The sequence below is a fragment of the Miscanthus floridulus genome, chromosome 17, assembly GCF_019320115.1.
Source record: "Miscanthus floridulus cultivar M001 chromosome 17, ASM1932011v1, whole genome shotgun sequence".
In the NCBI taxonomy this organism is placed as follows: Eukaryota; Viridiplantae; Streptophyta; class Magnoliopsida; order Poales; family Poaceae; genus Miscanthus; species Miscanthus floridulus.
In genome coordinates this window covers 49,301,594-49,315,133 of record NC_089596.1, presented here as the reverse complement: position 1 = coordinate 49,315,133, position 13,540 = coordinate 49,301,594, and positions in this window count along the sequence as shown.

The following is a 13,540-nucleotide window of genomic DNA, read 5'->3' as shown; positions in this document are numbered from 1 at the left end:
CGTAGCTGAACTCTTGCAGATCCTGGTTAATAGAGCGATGGAGGCTGGCTTGCTCAGACTACCAATTCTGCAGCTGATGAGTGATTTTCCTATCGTTCAGTACGCAGACGATACGTTGCTGCTCCTTCAAGCCGACGCCAGGCAACTATTCTTCCTCAAAGCACTCCTACACAGCTTCTACACTTCAATTGGTCTCCAGGTGAACTACAGAAAGTCGCACATGTACCCCATCAACATCACCCAAGATAAGCTCAACCTGCTTGCAAATACATTCCGCTGTGACATCGGTACAATGCCCTTCACATACCTGGGCTTACCCATGGGTACAACAAAGCCACGCATGGAAGACCTTAGTCCAATCATGGATAGAGTAGAAACAAGATTGTCTGCGTGCTCTACCTGGCTGTCATATTCTGGTCGACTAGAAATGCTATCACCCCCATTACAACCTATGCCATGTGTACCATCAAACACCCAAAGGGTGTGATTGACAATATTGATAGGGCCAGAAAACAATGCCTCTGGCGAGGTAATGATCCAGAAAAGAGAGGAGGAAGTTTGGTTGCTTGGCCAGTCGTCATGCAGCCTAAAGAAAAGGGTGGCTTAGGTGTTTTGAATCTCAGACTGCAGAACGATGCCCTGCTACTCAAACATCTAAGCAAGTTCTTTAATAGGGCAGATGTACCTTGGGTGCAAATCATCTGTTACAAATACTATGCTACCAAAGTACCCCATGCCGCAAGAGAAACTGGATCCTTTTGGTGGAAGGATGTCCTTCGGCTAAACACTATCTTCAGAACAATCTCAAGATGTAAGTTGGGCAAGGGCAATACAGTTTGTTTTTGGGATGGTCTCTGGAATGATTCTGTTCTATCTGGGACAAATCCAAGGTTGGATTCATTTGCCAAGAATGATAATGCCTCCGTAATGGAAATCGTGCAAGCAGAAGATCTAGAAAGTATCTTCTTCTTAACTTTGTCACAGCAAGCACTGGAGGAACTTGAAGGCCTGCAGACCCAACTCCAGGTACTGCCATATGATGAAGAAGCCAATGATCAGTGGATACCTGCATGGGGGAGTAGGTATACCTCTAGACGTTTCTATTCCTATGTTTTCAGCAGTGTGGATTCACATCCTATCTTCAAGGCAATCTGGAAGTCCCGTTGCACCCCTCGTGTCAAGTTTTTTGCATGGCTCATCTTGGTAGACCGACTCAACACTAAATCGATGCTACATCATCGGCATTTGAACATCCCGGATGACATTACCTGTATCATGTGTGACAGTGGTCAGGAGGAGACTATTGACCATCTATTTTTTGAGTGCTCCTTCGCCAAGGAATGTTGGGCAGCTATCCACTCTGAGTGGGATGAATCATTGCAGCTAAATGACAGATTGGGGCATGCAAGTGTGATGAACAACCTCCCCTTCTTCACAGAGGCAGTGTTGATAGCAGCATGGGAATTGTGGAAACTACGCAATGATAAAGTTTTTCAGAGAATAAATCCAAGTCTTAGCTTATGGTTATCAAATTTTAAAAGTCAATGTCTTCTTCAGTCTGTTAGGTGTAAGGACTTTAGGTCAGCCTTTTGTGTTTGGCTTGATGCTTTCAGTTAAAACTCTTTGTAAATCTATGTAATTTCTTTTAAAATTAATACAAAAAGGTTGGCATTGTGGGGATCTCCCCCACAGTCTTTTTCGGTCAAAAAAAGATCAAGAAGGTAACCATGCTCATTCAAAATTCACAAATCAACCTTCCTTGAAAGAACTCATGTTAGGGCAAGACAAAATAAACGAAAATCTAATTACAAATCTTGCCTCTAACAATAAAATTTTTAAAAACATTAATTCAAATTCAGAAGGCTTAACCTTTTCTTTCACAAATTAATCAAGCCTTAACAAAATGTTTAAAACCTAACTAGCTCAAAGTGTTGTTTCAATTCCTGCATATGATTTTGAAAACATCCCGGGGCAACCCGAAATTTCATTTGAAAATGTTAATGCGGTAATCACGAGGGATGGTAAGTCCACTCGTGATCTACCATATCCTAACCATGCAGGAGAAGCCAAGAAGCACGGGGATACAACCCCGAACCACAGGCTTTTGAGCTAGCTTGGGGGAGGAACCCCCACAAGGTAACGTGTATCTTGCACTCCACTCTCACTACTTTCCATTACCTTGCATAAAAAAAACACAAAGAGAGAATGAAAGAAAAACAAAAACTTATGGTTCTTTATTGTTCACCATTCAAATATTTTCACCTCTGTTGGATGAATCTTAGTTATCCTTTCATGCTTCCTCTCTTTATGCGGGTATGTTTTGGTTTGGGTGTTGGTCATAAATGTGATGATCATACTTTCATAGGCTTTCTAAATGAAGCATGGTGCTTAGGTTTTCTAGCCTACCCTAATCAAATTAGACATGGAGTCGAGTTTGATTATTGAACTGAAACTACTAGTGTAGAATGTGGTTGATCATATGGACTAACCCTTGCAGGAATTTATCAACTTCATGAGGGTAAGTCTTTGAGATGACAACAGAAATGAAAACTTGTTTGGTGAATCTTGATAATAAAAACAACAACAACAACAACAACAACAATAATAATAATAATAATAATAATAATAATAATAATAATAATAATAATAATAAATCTTTATATATATATATATAAAACAATGGTAAAATAAAATTTTGCCCGCAAGTTTGCCTCTTTTTAATAAAAGCAGCTGAAGGACCATAGACTTTGGGCTAGCTTGGGGGAGGTCCTCCACGGAGGTAACTTGTATTCCGCATTTCTTTATTACCTTGCATTTTATTATCTTAAAAAATAACATAAAATAAAATATGCTAAAAAAGGGGAAAAAGTTATTCCACCCTACATATGTGAGTAAAATGTTTAGTTTCTCCTTTGCTGAAATGATGAATAATTGTTCTGTCTTATAATTCATCTATGCCTAGTTTATAACTTAGTATTCCTTAAGTTTGTTGGCTAAAAATGTCTCATCCTAAAACTTGAAACTTGTGGGTTGCAAACGCATTATCCTTTTCTAAGTTGTTGCGAGTTATGATATGGTACAAATAGAATTTGCTATGACTTTTTTCTAAGAGAAACTTGACATCTGGAGTTTTATTTTCAAAAATGCTAAAAATTGAAAAGTTCCTCAATGATAGCATTTCCTACCAAGGCCATATGATACAAAACCTTAGTCATATGCTGCTCGTTTTCACATTGAGCTTTGTCAAATTGTTGTGACCCTTGTTGAGATTCTCGTCATGCACCCATGATCAAGATTCACGTACATCCACAAATAAAATACTGACTCTTACACTGAGTGTTACGCAAAAACATGCTTTTCCATCCACAAAATAAAGATACTCCATTCATGTATCATGAGTCTCTCTCTCTCTCAAAAATTTTCATGTTCAAAAAAAAGTATGGGCTATGCTAAAAAAAGAGAGAGAAAAGAAAAGAAAAAAATCCATGCCAAAAGGCATGAAGAAAAGAAAAAATAAAGATAGCCCATACATTCAAATAAAAGGTATTTCTCCAAAAAGAGAGAGTCATGATCCAAAGAGTACAAAAAAATTTAGAGTTAGGAAGATTATAAAAAATTCCACACACTTGCATGTCTTGATCAAAGTGTATGACTTTCATCTCCTTAAGGTCTGGTTTTTGACTTAGCAATGTTATGTGATGCAACTATGCCTTCTTTCATACCTACCCAAAGATCCACATAAGCCATTTAGTTGGTAGGATGAAAAGAAAGGCAAACATAAAAAGCCTTTGGTGAGGATCATGCACTTCTGAGCGACCGAATGAATCATTTGAGGAACTTACTTTTATTTTACAAAACTCTTAAAACTTTTGGAAAGAAAGTCGATCAAGGTATGAATGACTAGCGGTTCAATGAAACCGTTCTATCTTGCAACCACCTTGTAACAGAACCGCCCAATTTATACAAGATCAAGTACGGCTGTCCCCGCTAACACGTTGACACGCGCATACTTTCACTCATATAAACCCGGTAGTCCGCCGAGTGTCCCGAAAGACCTTGGTAAATCAACATCACAACCAAGATCACGGGATTAAGCAAATGCACATCACATACACAGGGTTGCAGCGAAAAATAATATTACAAATGGATTCACAAATAATAGTACAAGTTTTAGTTTTAAAACCGCTTAGTGAAAACAACACAGCTTTCCAATGATTACATTAATATAAGTTCCAAATATATTGCTAGCATAAGTGACATCATCCGACAAAAGCATATAGATGAGAAGTAAGTATAGAATCACCGAGCCCACCGGCGGTTAGCCACCATCTTCAACAGGCCGAGAACTTCACCTGCAACATGGTGGGATAAACCCTGAGTACGAGAATGTACTCAGCCAGACTTACCCGTCGTAAACCAGAAATAAAGTGACACCAAGGATTATGCAAGGCTTTATTTGATGGAGCTGAGCTGACAACCTTTTTGCATAAAAGCTTGAGTAATCATAATCATTATCCGCCTATACTAGCAGTGACTTTTAGCCATTTCCTACCATCTATATTAGCACATGTACTAATCAATCATTTGACTTAGTTGCAAACAATAATAACCATATCAGGTATTTCATGGCTCATCATCATTATCATCATCATTTAACCATATCTTTATATTTAGTGAATCTACGTTGCCGCTGCTCAAGTCAAGTTCTCACTATCCGGGAGAGACGGCGATTTGATTCGATTCCTATCTAGCTGGAGGGGTATTCCTAACACAAACCCTGCTTCCCCCGTCAGGGTCGTAAACAAGTCACCTTTGGCATAATTCAGGAGTCGCGAGTCCGAACAGATCGGCATTCTCAGAGAACCACTCTGCCAAGGTTGTTCGGGACTCTAACCCGCCTTGGGCTTATGCCAATGGCTCTCCGCACATCCTTACTACCTCCAGAATGCCGCCACTGCTCGCGTTCTCGGCCTGAGTTGAGCTACTCGGCTTCGCGGTCGGAATGACTTATCCGGCCAGCTAAGTGTTAGGCTGCGTTCAACATGACCTGAGGACGTAAAGCGAATTGGTCCTTAAATGACATAGACGGGGATAGATTCACACCCAAGACCTCCATGCCTTGTTGCTGCACTACCGTCATCCCGTCCGGTCTCCATTCATTATTAACACATGGTTCTTTTCCCACGATAGCAAATATAGTCAACCGTGACCAGAGCTCATCCTACATCTCGCAGGTGACAGGAAATCACCCGACTTCTACCAGTCTATGCATAGCTAAGCATCATTCGATCCTACACTTAATTAGGATTCACAGGATTTTATCTGGACAAGGTAAGGATATAATGCAACAATTGGTTCCAACCAATTCCTGTACTTAATGCATCATCAACAATAAAAGATACTCAAGATATTTGTAAAAACATGGGAGACTTAGAATGCTCCGGGGCTTGCCTGGGATCCGACACAAGTCAGTTCAGTTAGGTTGCACCGTCCTGGTGACATCTCAGGTCCTAGCACTTGCTTAGTCCTTCCATCTTCGGGATAGATCCATCAAACGCTGTCTTCGGGTTGGGCTCCAACATCGCATCCTTCACGAGGTGCATCTAGCGTACCTAGATGAGATGCAATATGCAAGTGTATGAATACATGGAAGTGCAATAGACAATGCATCGCATGCAGTAAGTAAGACAAGCACAAGGTTACATTAACATGCGCAAGCACTTCGCATTGTCTACTTTAAATATCGCACAATTTATCATCCCACGATAGCAAACAAGATGACAACACCAAGCATGACACAAATTTCCCAAGATCTCAGGTGCTCTAACTCAGTCATCATTCAAGGCATAAGTCATACTTAACAATATACAAGCAAACCCTATAATTGGAATCTGCCAATTTCTGGACATGCAAACAGCAGCTACAAGATTTAGCTATAACTAGAGTTACACAAATCCAAATGACTTGCAAGAAGACATTCTGGAAATCTTATGAAATTGTCTACAATTCATATTTAAACCTATCAGCATGATTCCAAAGTTAACAAGGTTAAACAAGCACATTTATCAAGGCTGGTCCAGAAATTCCAGAAAGCTACAATTTCTGAAGACCAACTTAGAACAGTCATAACTCACAAACTACTTGGCCACATGCCATGAAAATTTAACACAAGCTAGTTAGGTGAGTTATCTACAACTTTCTTATTATCATCTTCAGATGATTCTACAGTTATAAGGGTCAAGTAATCCAATAATTGCATCTCTGTCCAAAACATAGACAGAAACTGACATGCCACTTTAAACAGCTATAAATGGAGTTATACATATCCAATAAATGTGGTTCTAGACTTTTTAGAAAGCTTATCAAATTCTAAACAACTTTGTTGTAAACACCTAAAGCAAATTCTACTATTAAGAAGGCCCCACAATACCAACAAGGTAACCCTGTCAGAGTTTGGGCAGAAACAACCACTGATATTTAAGCAAGTATAACTCAAGATCTACTTAACCAAAAATCATGATATTTAGCTTTTTGAAAAGCTTAATAAAAGTACTACAACTCATGTATTATCATGAAGTCATGATTCATAACTCAACTAAACCAAATAATTCAAGCATGCAGGACTATTCAGGGTTGGAGCAAAGCAATACAGTACATTTGTTATTTTTATAACTCTTAAAATATAAATCCTACACTTCTGAAATTTTTACCAGACAACAACAATAACCTTATGAGCACTCCATAAAAATTTCACATTTATTTGAGTAAAATAACTGCAGTTATAAAAAGAACAAGACATGACTAGCATTAAGAACCTAACTTCCTAAATCTATTTTTACAGCTAAACATTTAAAGTAAAACATGTAATATTATAGATCTAGTGCATAGAGAATTTCACAAGGATTCCAAAAAGTCCTCATTTGCTATTTTACGGATTTCCTATGAATTACTATGATTTTCTAAACTTTCAGCCGATTTAAAACAAATGGGTCCCTCAAGGTACTATTCACTTGAGTCAATGACAATGCAGTTAGGCCCTTGACCTTCGTCGAATTTGAGCCCGAGGCCCCTGGTCGCAGAACACAGTAGGGGAGCATGTCGGACTTGCAGTTGCCGGCCGAAGGAGGCTCGGCGGCGGCGGGGAATGGGTGCTGCAGCTGCGCCGGGCTCGCGCGCGCCCATGGGCATCCCTGGCACGGCCGGAGGTGGCTCGTGGCTGCCTGGCCACGCGCATCGGCGGCGCTGCCCACGGCGGCTTACCGGCGACGGTGCTCCGGTGGTTTTCGCCTCAGCGGAGGTGCGCCGGTCGAAGAGGAGGAAGAGGCGGAGGTGGTGGTTCGCATGGTTGGTCATGAGGGGGCTCGGAAACTAGGGAACGGCAGCGACGGCAAGCTCGGCCCGCCGGCCATGGTGGACGCATGCCCTGCCGCGGAGCGGAGCGAGGAGAGCGCGCGAGGGAGCGAGCAGGGAGTGGAGAAGGGGATGGAGAGCTCGGCCGGGGCTCTGGTTATCCGCATCGGGCGCAGGGGCACGCGGCATGGAGGTGGGGGCGCTGCTCGCGCATGGTGGCCATGTCCACGGACAGGTGCCGCCCGTTGAGGCATTTCACCGAGCACGTGGCGGGCAGTGACGTGGGCAAGGTGGAACACCGTTTTGGGCCACTTCCAGGCCGAATTAGACATTGGGCCATAAACGAAATTTGTTCACCTCGGCCTGCTCTACGTTTCTTATTTAAGGTGCCCGGCCATTTGAGCTTTGTAACAGTGGATAATTAAGCTCCAAGATGATAGTGTCAATATGTTAACAGCGATCACGAAAACTCGCTTTCGGAGGTCGAAACTCGATCAAACTTAGTGCAACTTTTTGCATCCTCTTCTCCATAACATAACCTTGAACTTTTATTTTTGCACTAACTCAAGTTGCTTAACAAAATTTGGAGAACGCGGGATGTCAACATCGATGTCGGTGAAATCCGGACTGCAAACACGGCCGGGTTGATTTCAGTTTTTTTCTCTTATACTTTGAGCACTGTTTTGATCTATTTCGAAGCTAAATCATGACTTGGTCCTTTAACAAAGTTTGTTATACTCAAACTTTTCTTCAACTTTCATTTTTGGTCAAACCTCATATCTGGTCCAGAAGTCAACTTTATTTCTCGGTCAACGCAAAGTCCTTTCTGCTACAAAATATAGGGTTTCCATTATTTTTGGACATTTTCTCCACCTTCGCTCAACACGAACCCTTCATAACTTTTGTTGTAGAGTTCAATTAGAGTTGTTTGAGCAAGGTTACAAGGTTTGGTTGACTTCATATGTTTCCATTCACTTGATAAAGCAATTCATGCAAAGATATGACTTATCATTTCATGTGACTTTTTGATTCCAAACTTCATGAAACTTTTCCATGGGTCTAGATGGATGCAGGTGGATGTAATATACATGGAAGAAGCATGTTTAGAATTACTCTTGCATAATCTTAACAAGGGTCCATATGTAAGCAATTGTGCGTGGCCCAAGTTTAAGTTGAAGCTCCATCATGTAGATTTGATCTTGACACCTTGATTACCACTTGACATGTCATGTTTGAGCTCAAACCCATTGCTTAACTGGTGACAAACACCTGGGGTGTTACAGCCCTCCCCCCTTAAAGGAATCGCGTCCCGAGATTCGGTGCGAAAGACTTTTAAGGGAAGAGAAACTTGTCATCCAGTTTCCAACATCAGTGATAGCATTAGGCTATTTAACTTCGGAGTATTAGAGAGGCTAATTTGGTCACAACACTTTCTGACACTTGCTCTTCATCGTAAGATGTTGTCTGAAGACTTTCCTTCGTTGGCGTCCATAAAGCATTGTTACATTGGAAGGAATCTAAGATAGCACTGTCCTACGTACTTCGTCCTCGATGTACGAAGAGTGATACAAGTGTATACCAAATACTTGTAACATCTACTTCCCTAGTGGATATAGCATGGACCTTATGGACTTTGCACTAGACTGCAGTCCGTTGACGGATATTCCTTGCAACGGTGCTATATTTGTTCCCAAAGTTTGAAAAGCAGTTCTCTACAAAAGTGGCTTGAGCACAACTTTTTGTAAAGGATGTGATCAAAGATGGGGTAAACATCCTTTGAGGGTATGAGGAACTAGTTAACCAATTTCCAAACTGGTTGTAGCGGTGCACTCACTCATGTGTCAACTGATGGAAAGCTACATAATGTTCCATGGGTGCAGTGCTCTTTCTCTGATAACAATACTGTATTACCTGAGTCAGTTGAGTGAGCGGTGAATGTGATAGCTGACTCTGTTGACTCAGCGTTTTCAACGACCATTATTTAAGGAAATTCTCGTGTCCAAACGGCAACAGTTATCTGAGTTGTATCTGATGCAACCTCTTGGGTAAAAACACATACAAGGTACCAAAGCCATGTTAGCATTGGAGAACCATTGACGCAGAAGGATGTCAGCGAGGCTTGGAGGACAACATAAGTTGCAAGTAATCACAAAACTAGGGACTAGTTCAATACCAAGCAGGTTAAGTAAAATTTGTCTTCGTGGTGCAGTTGCACAGCAAGTTGGTTGACTTGCATTGTAGCAAAACCAGCTTTCTTAAACTATATTTGACGTCGAGGCTTCCATTCTTAGGCCAATCAATATCTCAAAAACCATAATCCAAAAATCTATGGTTTGACACCTTTCCAATTACTTTCGAATTGCAAGGGCACAATTTGACTTCTAGAGCACCTTGACTGCTCACGCATTGCTGGTTTAAGCGGGCAAAAGCAAGGCACATAGGGGTGCAATTAGTCTCCTCAAGGGTATGGAGGGTTGCCTAACAGCAATACACCTACAAGTTGTAATTTCTTAGCATTAATTACAAACACAACCATCTAATGCAAAAGATGATCATAGTCACAGTGAAATTGCAGATTCTGTACCATTTTGTTTTCTATTCATATCTCACAAACTACTGCTCCAATATGCACAAATTTTGGTGGGCATGCAGATCCATGGGTCTTCTAACTACTCACCAAAATTCAACTCAACTGGACACCGTTTGATCATCCAAACAATTCATCTACCAAAACTGCTGTGTTCTGAAATGGCAGCAAACCAAGCCAACAAGATATCTCTCAAATCCAATGTTTTACTCAACCAATACTCAAACTAACTTAAGACATTGAAGGGTCCTAAGCAAGGAATGAGATCACCAAGTTTGGAGTGAATCCAACTTCGTTTGAGTCACTAATCGCCGGCTTGAAGATAACCGGTTTAGTGCCACAAAATCTGGACAGATTTCGTGTTCTTTCTTTTCTTTGCTTCACACATTGAGGTGTGTGTTTTGCACTCTATAATCTTTCTCATAGCAGCAATAGCCTTTCTCTAGCTGAATATGGAGGCTATAGTCTTCCTGACATGTTTCTTAGGTAATAATTTCCGCCGTTGATCTAGACACCAACTTGACGATGCACAAGTATTGGACTTATGGGCTATTTTCACAGGGCGCATGGCATTACTCCACATGGAGGGCATTCCTACATAGACAAGGAACCATTTCTGAATATTCCCTGGCACTTGGTCCAATAGAACCTTGAACAAATTCGTTTGTGGTACCTAGGGGCACAAAGATGCTGACTGAAACTAGGGACGTGCTTTCGCTAGCTCCTTACGTAGCCGATACAACGTCTTGTACTATCTGTGTGATTGTCCAAGATGGAATTGACTTGATAGCATAGGTTTTGGAAAACAAAGTAGTAGCTACATTGCTAACCGGCTTGCTTAACATTGCTCTACGAGACATAGCCTTCGTAATTAGCAAAAAGTTGTCACCTAGTTGGAGGTTAAGCTTCCGACTAGTAACTAATCAGTTGTCTCTCAACACTCAAAGTTCCAAATTCTTACTCTTGACCACAACAATAATTGTAATCGAGGCACAAACAGATGGTCGCCAACAAAGTCTGCAGATAAGGAGTCACACTAGAGATTGTTGATCTCGACTGTGCGATCAGCATGCACATAATAGTCAAGACTTGGATAGCCAGGTCATAATCATAATGTGACGTTCGATTCTTATCTGACTAACAACTTGTCCAACATTAATTGTTGTGTGCCTTTCTGATCCAACAATGATGACATAAGTTGTTCACTAGGTGACGGACGTCAATACTGGGACAACCAAGTGGAGTCACTTATCTACCACCTCTTGTAGTCGGTTAATGTTTATGTCGGTGACCAGTTCTTCAAAGGTTATCCTTTTTGTGACTTCAATAGGAAGCTCTACTACTTTCGGTCAGATATATGGATCTTCGATAAGATATGGAGAGATAACCAAGGAAGAGCTCACGTGAAAATAACACATTGGTACAGTTCGGCAATGGATCACGACTAGAAACCTCGATACCAGCGTGCACCTAGCAGCACAACCATGCGTCGGCCGCCCACAAGGAGGCCCTAGGCTCCGTCGCGGCACCGTAGATCGCTAATCGTGGCACCATTACTGATCATTCAACCAAAGCAAAAATTTTAGTGGCACCAATTAGATTGTAAGAACAAGCATTGTGCAAAAGAGGGATAGCAAACAAAGGTAGTCACAAGGTTAGGAGTTAACAAGGAGGCGATCAGAAGATCAAAACACAGTGCAAGAGAACATAGCCTAATTGTCGAAGGCAACTAAGCAGGGAACTCTTGCCTAATTCCCATATACATCTTGTGTCCACCAAGCTGATTATCAGGTAAAGATTAACATGAGATTTGGTCTTGTCGAGCAGCAACATGACATCACGACTGATAATCATCCAGGGACTTGAAAGGGTTGGAGGCAAAATAAATGAGATTCAAGGGACATAGCCAATGCACTGACTAGGGATTGAGTTGATAAAGCAACGACATGATCTGTGAGAAAAAAAAGGTTCCAAAGCCAGGGTAGATAGCGATTAGCGTTGCACTAGATCATCAGTAGGAGAAGGAGCAATGAGATCTAACAAGGATTTTTGAGCAGGGTGCTCCCACATAGGAGCGGGACAACCACGACACATGCAAGCATTCAAGGGAACTAAGCTTGGGCCTAAGGTTAAGCAAAGGCATAGATAAAGTCTTCGTAGCACAACATTCAAGGCTAGCAACCACGTGTATAGGCTCAGGTTCCTAAGAGAGAACTTAATGGGAGACGACAACCATGAGATTACCAAAACTTGGATGCTATTCTAGGATAGCACTCTTCCACACTCATATGCTTACCGAGGACAAAAGGGCGACAACTATGGCACTACCTAGATAACGAGCATCCACACATATATCATGTTCTTAAGCGAGCATTTCGAAACACTCAATTCGATTAGCTTAAGCGACTATTACTAAGCACAAAGCTCGCACCTAACAAGTAGTCACCTACCACAACACCACTACACACAAATATGCGAACATGGTGGTAAGGTACTGTTATCTTTTATTTCCCTTTTTACTGAGTAGGTGGATATCTCTACAAAACAAGTCTTACATTTAGCAATTTAGTTTTCAAAGGGGTGAAGTTTTGCTAATTAATAACTTATCAGCTATTTCCTTTGGAAGCCAACATACGAGGCAAAGCTAATCACACACTAACTTCAAGCATAGCTATTCAAGCAGCATGGGGCAAGGCATTTTGGCTAGCTTCACATAGGGAAAATAGTGACATCACATTGATCACAAGTTACTTAGCATTAGAACAAGGTGAGGGAAGCATATTTATGCACAAGCACAATCATGATGCATGCTCGTCCTATTCGTCCTCACGAAATTGCCAGCCTAAGGTGGCAATCACGTTCTATGTCGGTGGCATAACACGTACTCTCTCGATATATAGCTAGTCGTCAGCTATATTCAATCTACGCATTCGTGGTTAGCGTACCTGTAGGCAAATTCATTGCAGCCCATCCCCACAAGAGATAAATAAACACACAATGAAAGCAGTAAACTAAGATACTCTCCATATATACATCCCCCGATGTATATACTTCGATATCCATAGCTACCCGATAAATATACCCGCAATTAAGTACCTTCATATATACATGTGTGTAACATGTAAATATTCCAATAACCAAAGCTAACTCTCCCCTAGACCAACAGTGGGACGGTCATGCTCTCACAACTTACACTTACCTGGGCGTAGAGATAATTGATCCATACATTACCATTCAAGCGAATGGCATCCATACAATAGCACGCCGTATGGACGACGAAAGTAAAAACCCCCATGTTAGTACTTAGATAGCCACCTAATAGTCCTTAACTGGGCATAAAGGAGGATGTCGCTAGCATAGTTTTGCAAATTAGTTTTTGACAAATTTGCCTGTAGCTAAAGTTTTAGTTAAAATAGGCTTTTTAAAACCAAAACTTTGTTTTTAAAACAATGTACATGACAGTATTATGCTTAATCTTGCTCTGATGCCAGCTGTAACAGAACCGCCCAATTTATACAAGATCAAGTATGGCTGTCCCCGCTAACATGTTGACATGCGCATACTTTCACTCATATAAACCCGGTAGTCCGCCGAGTGTCCCGA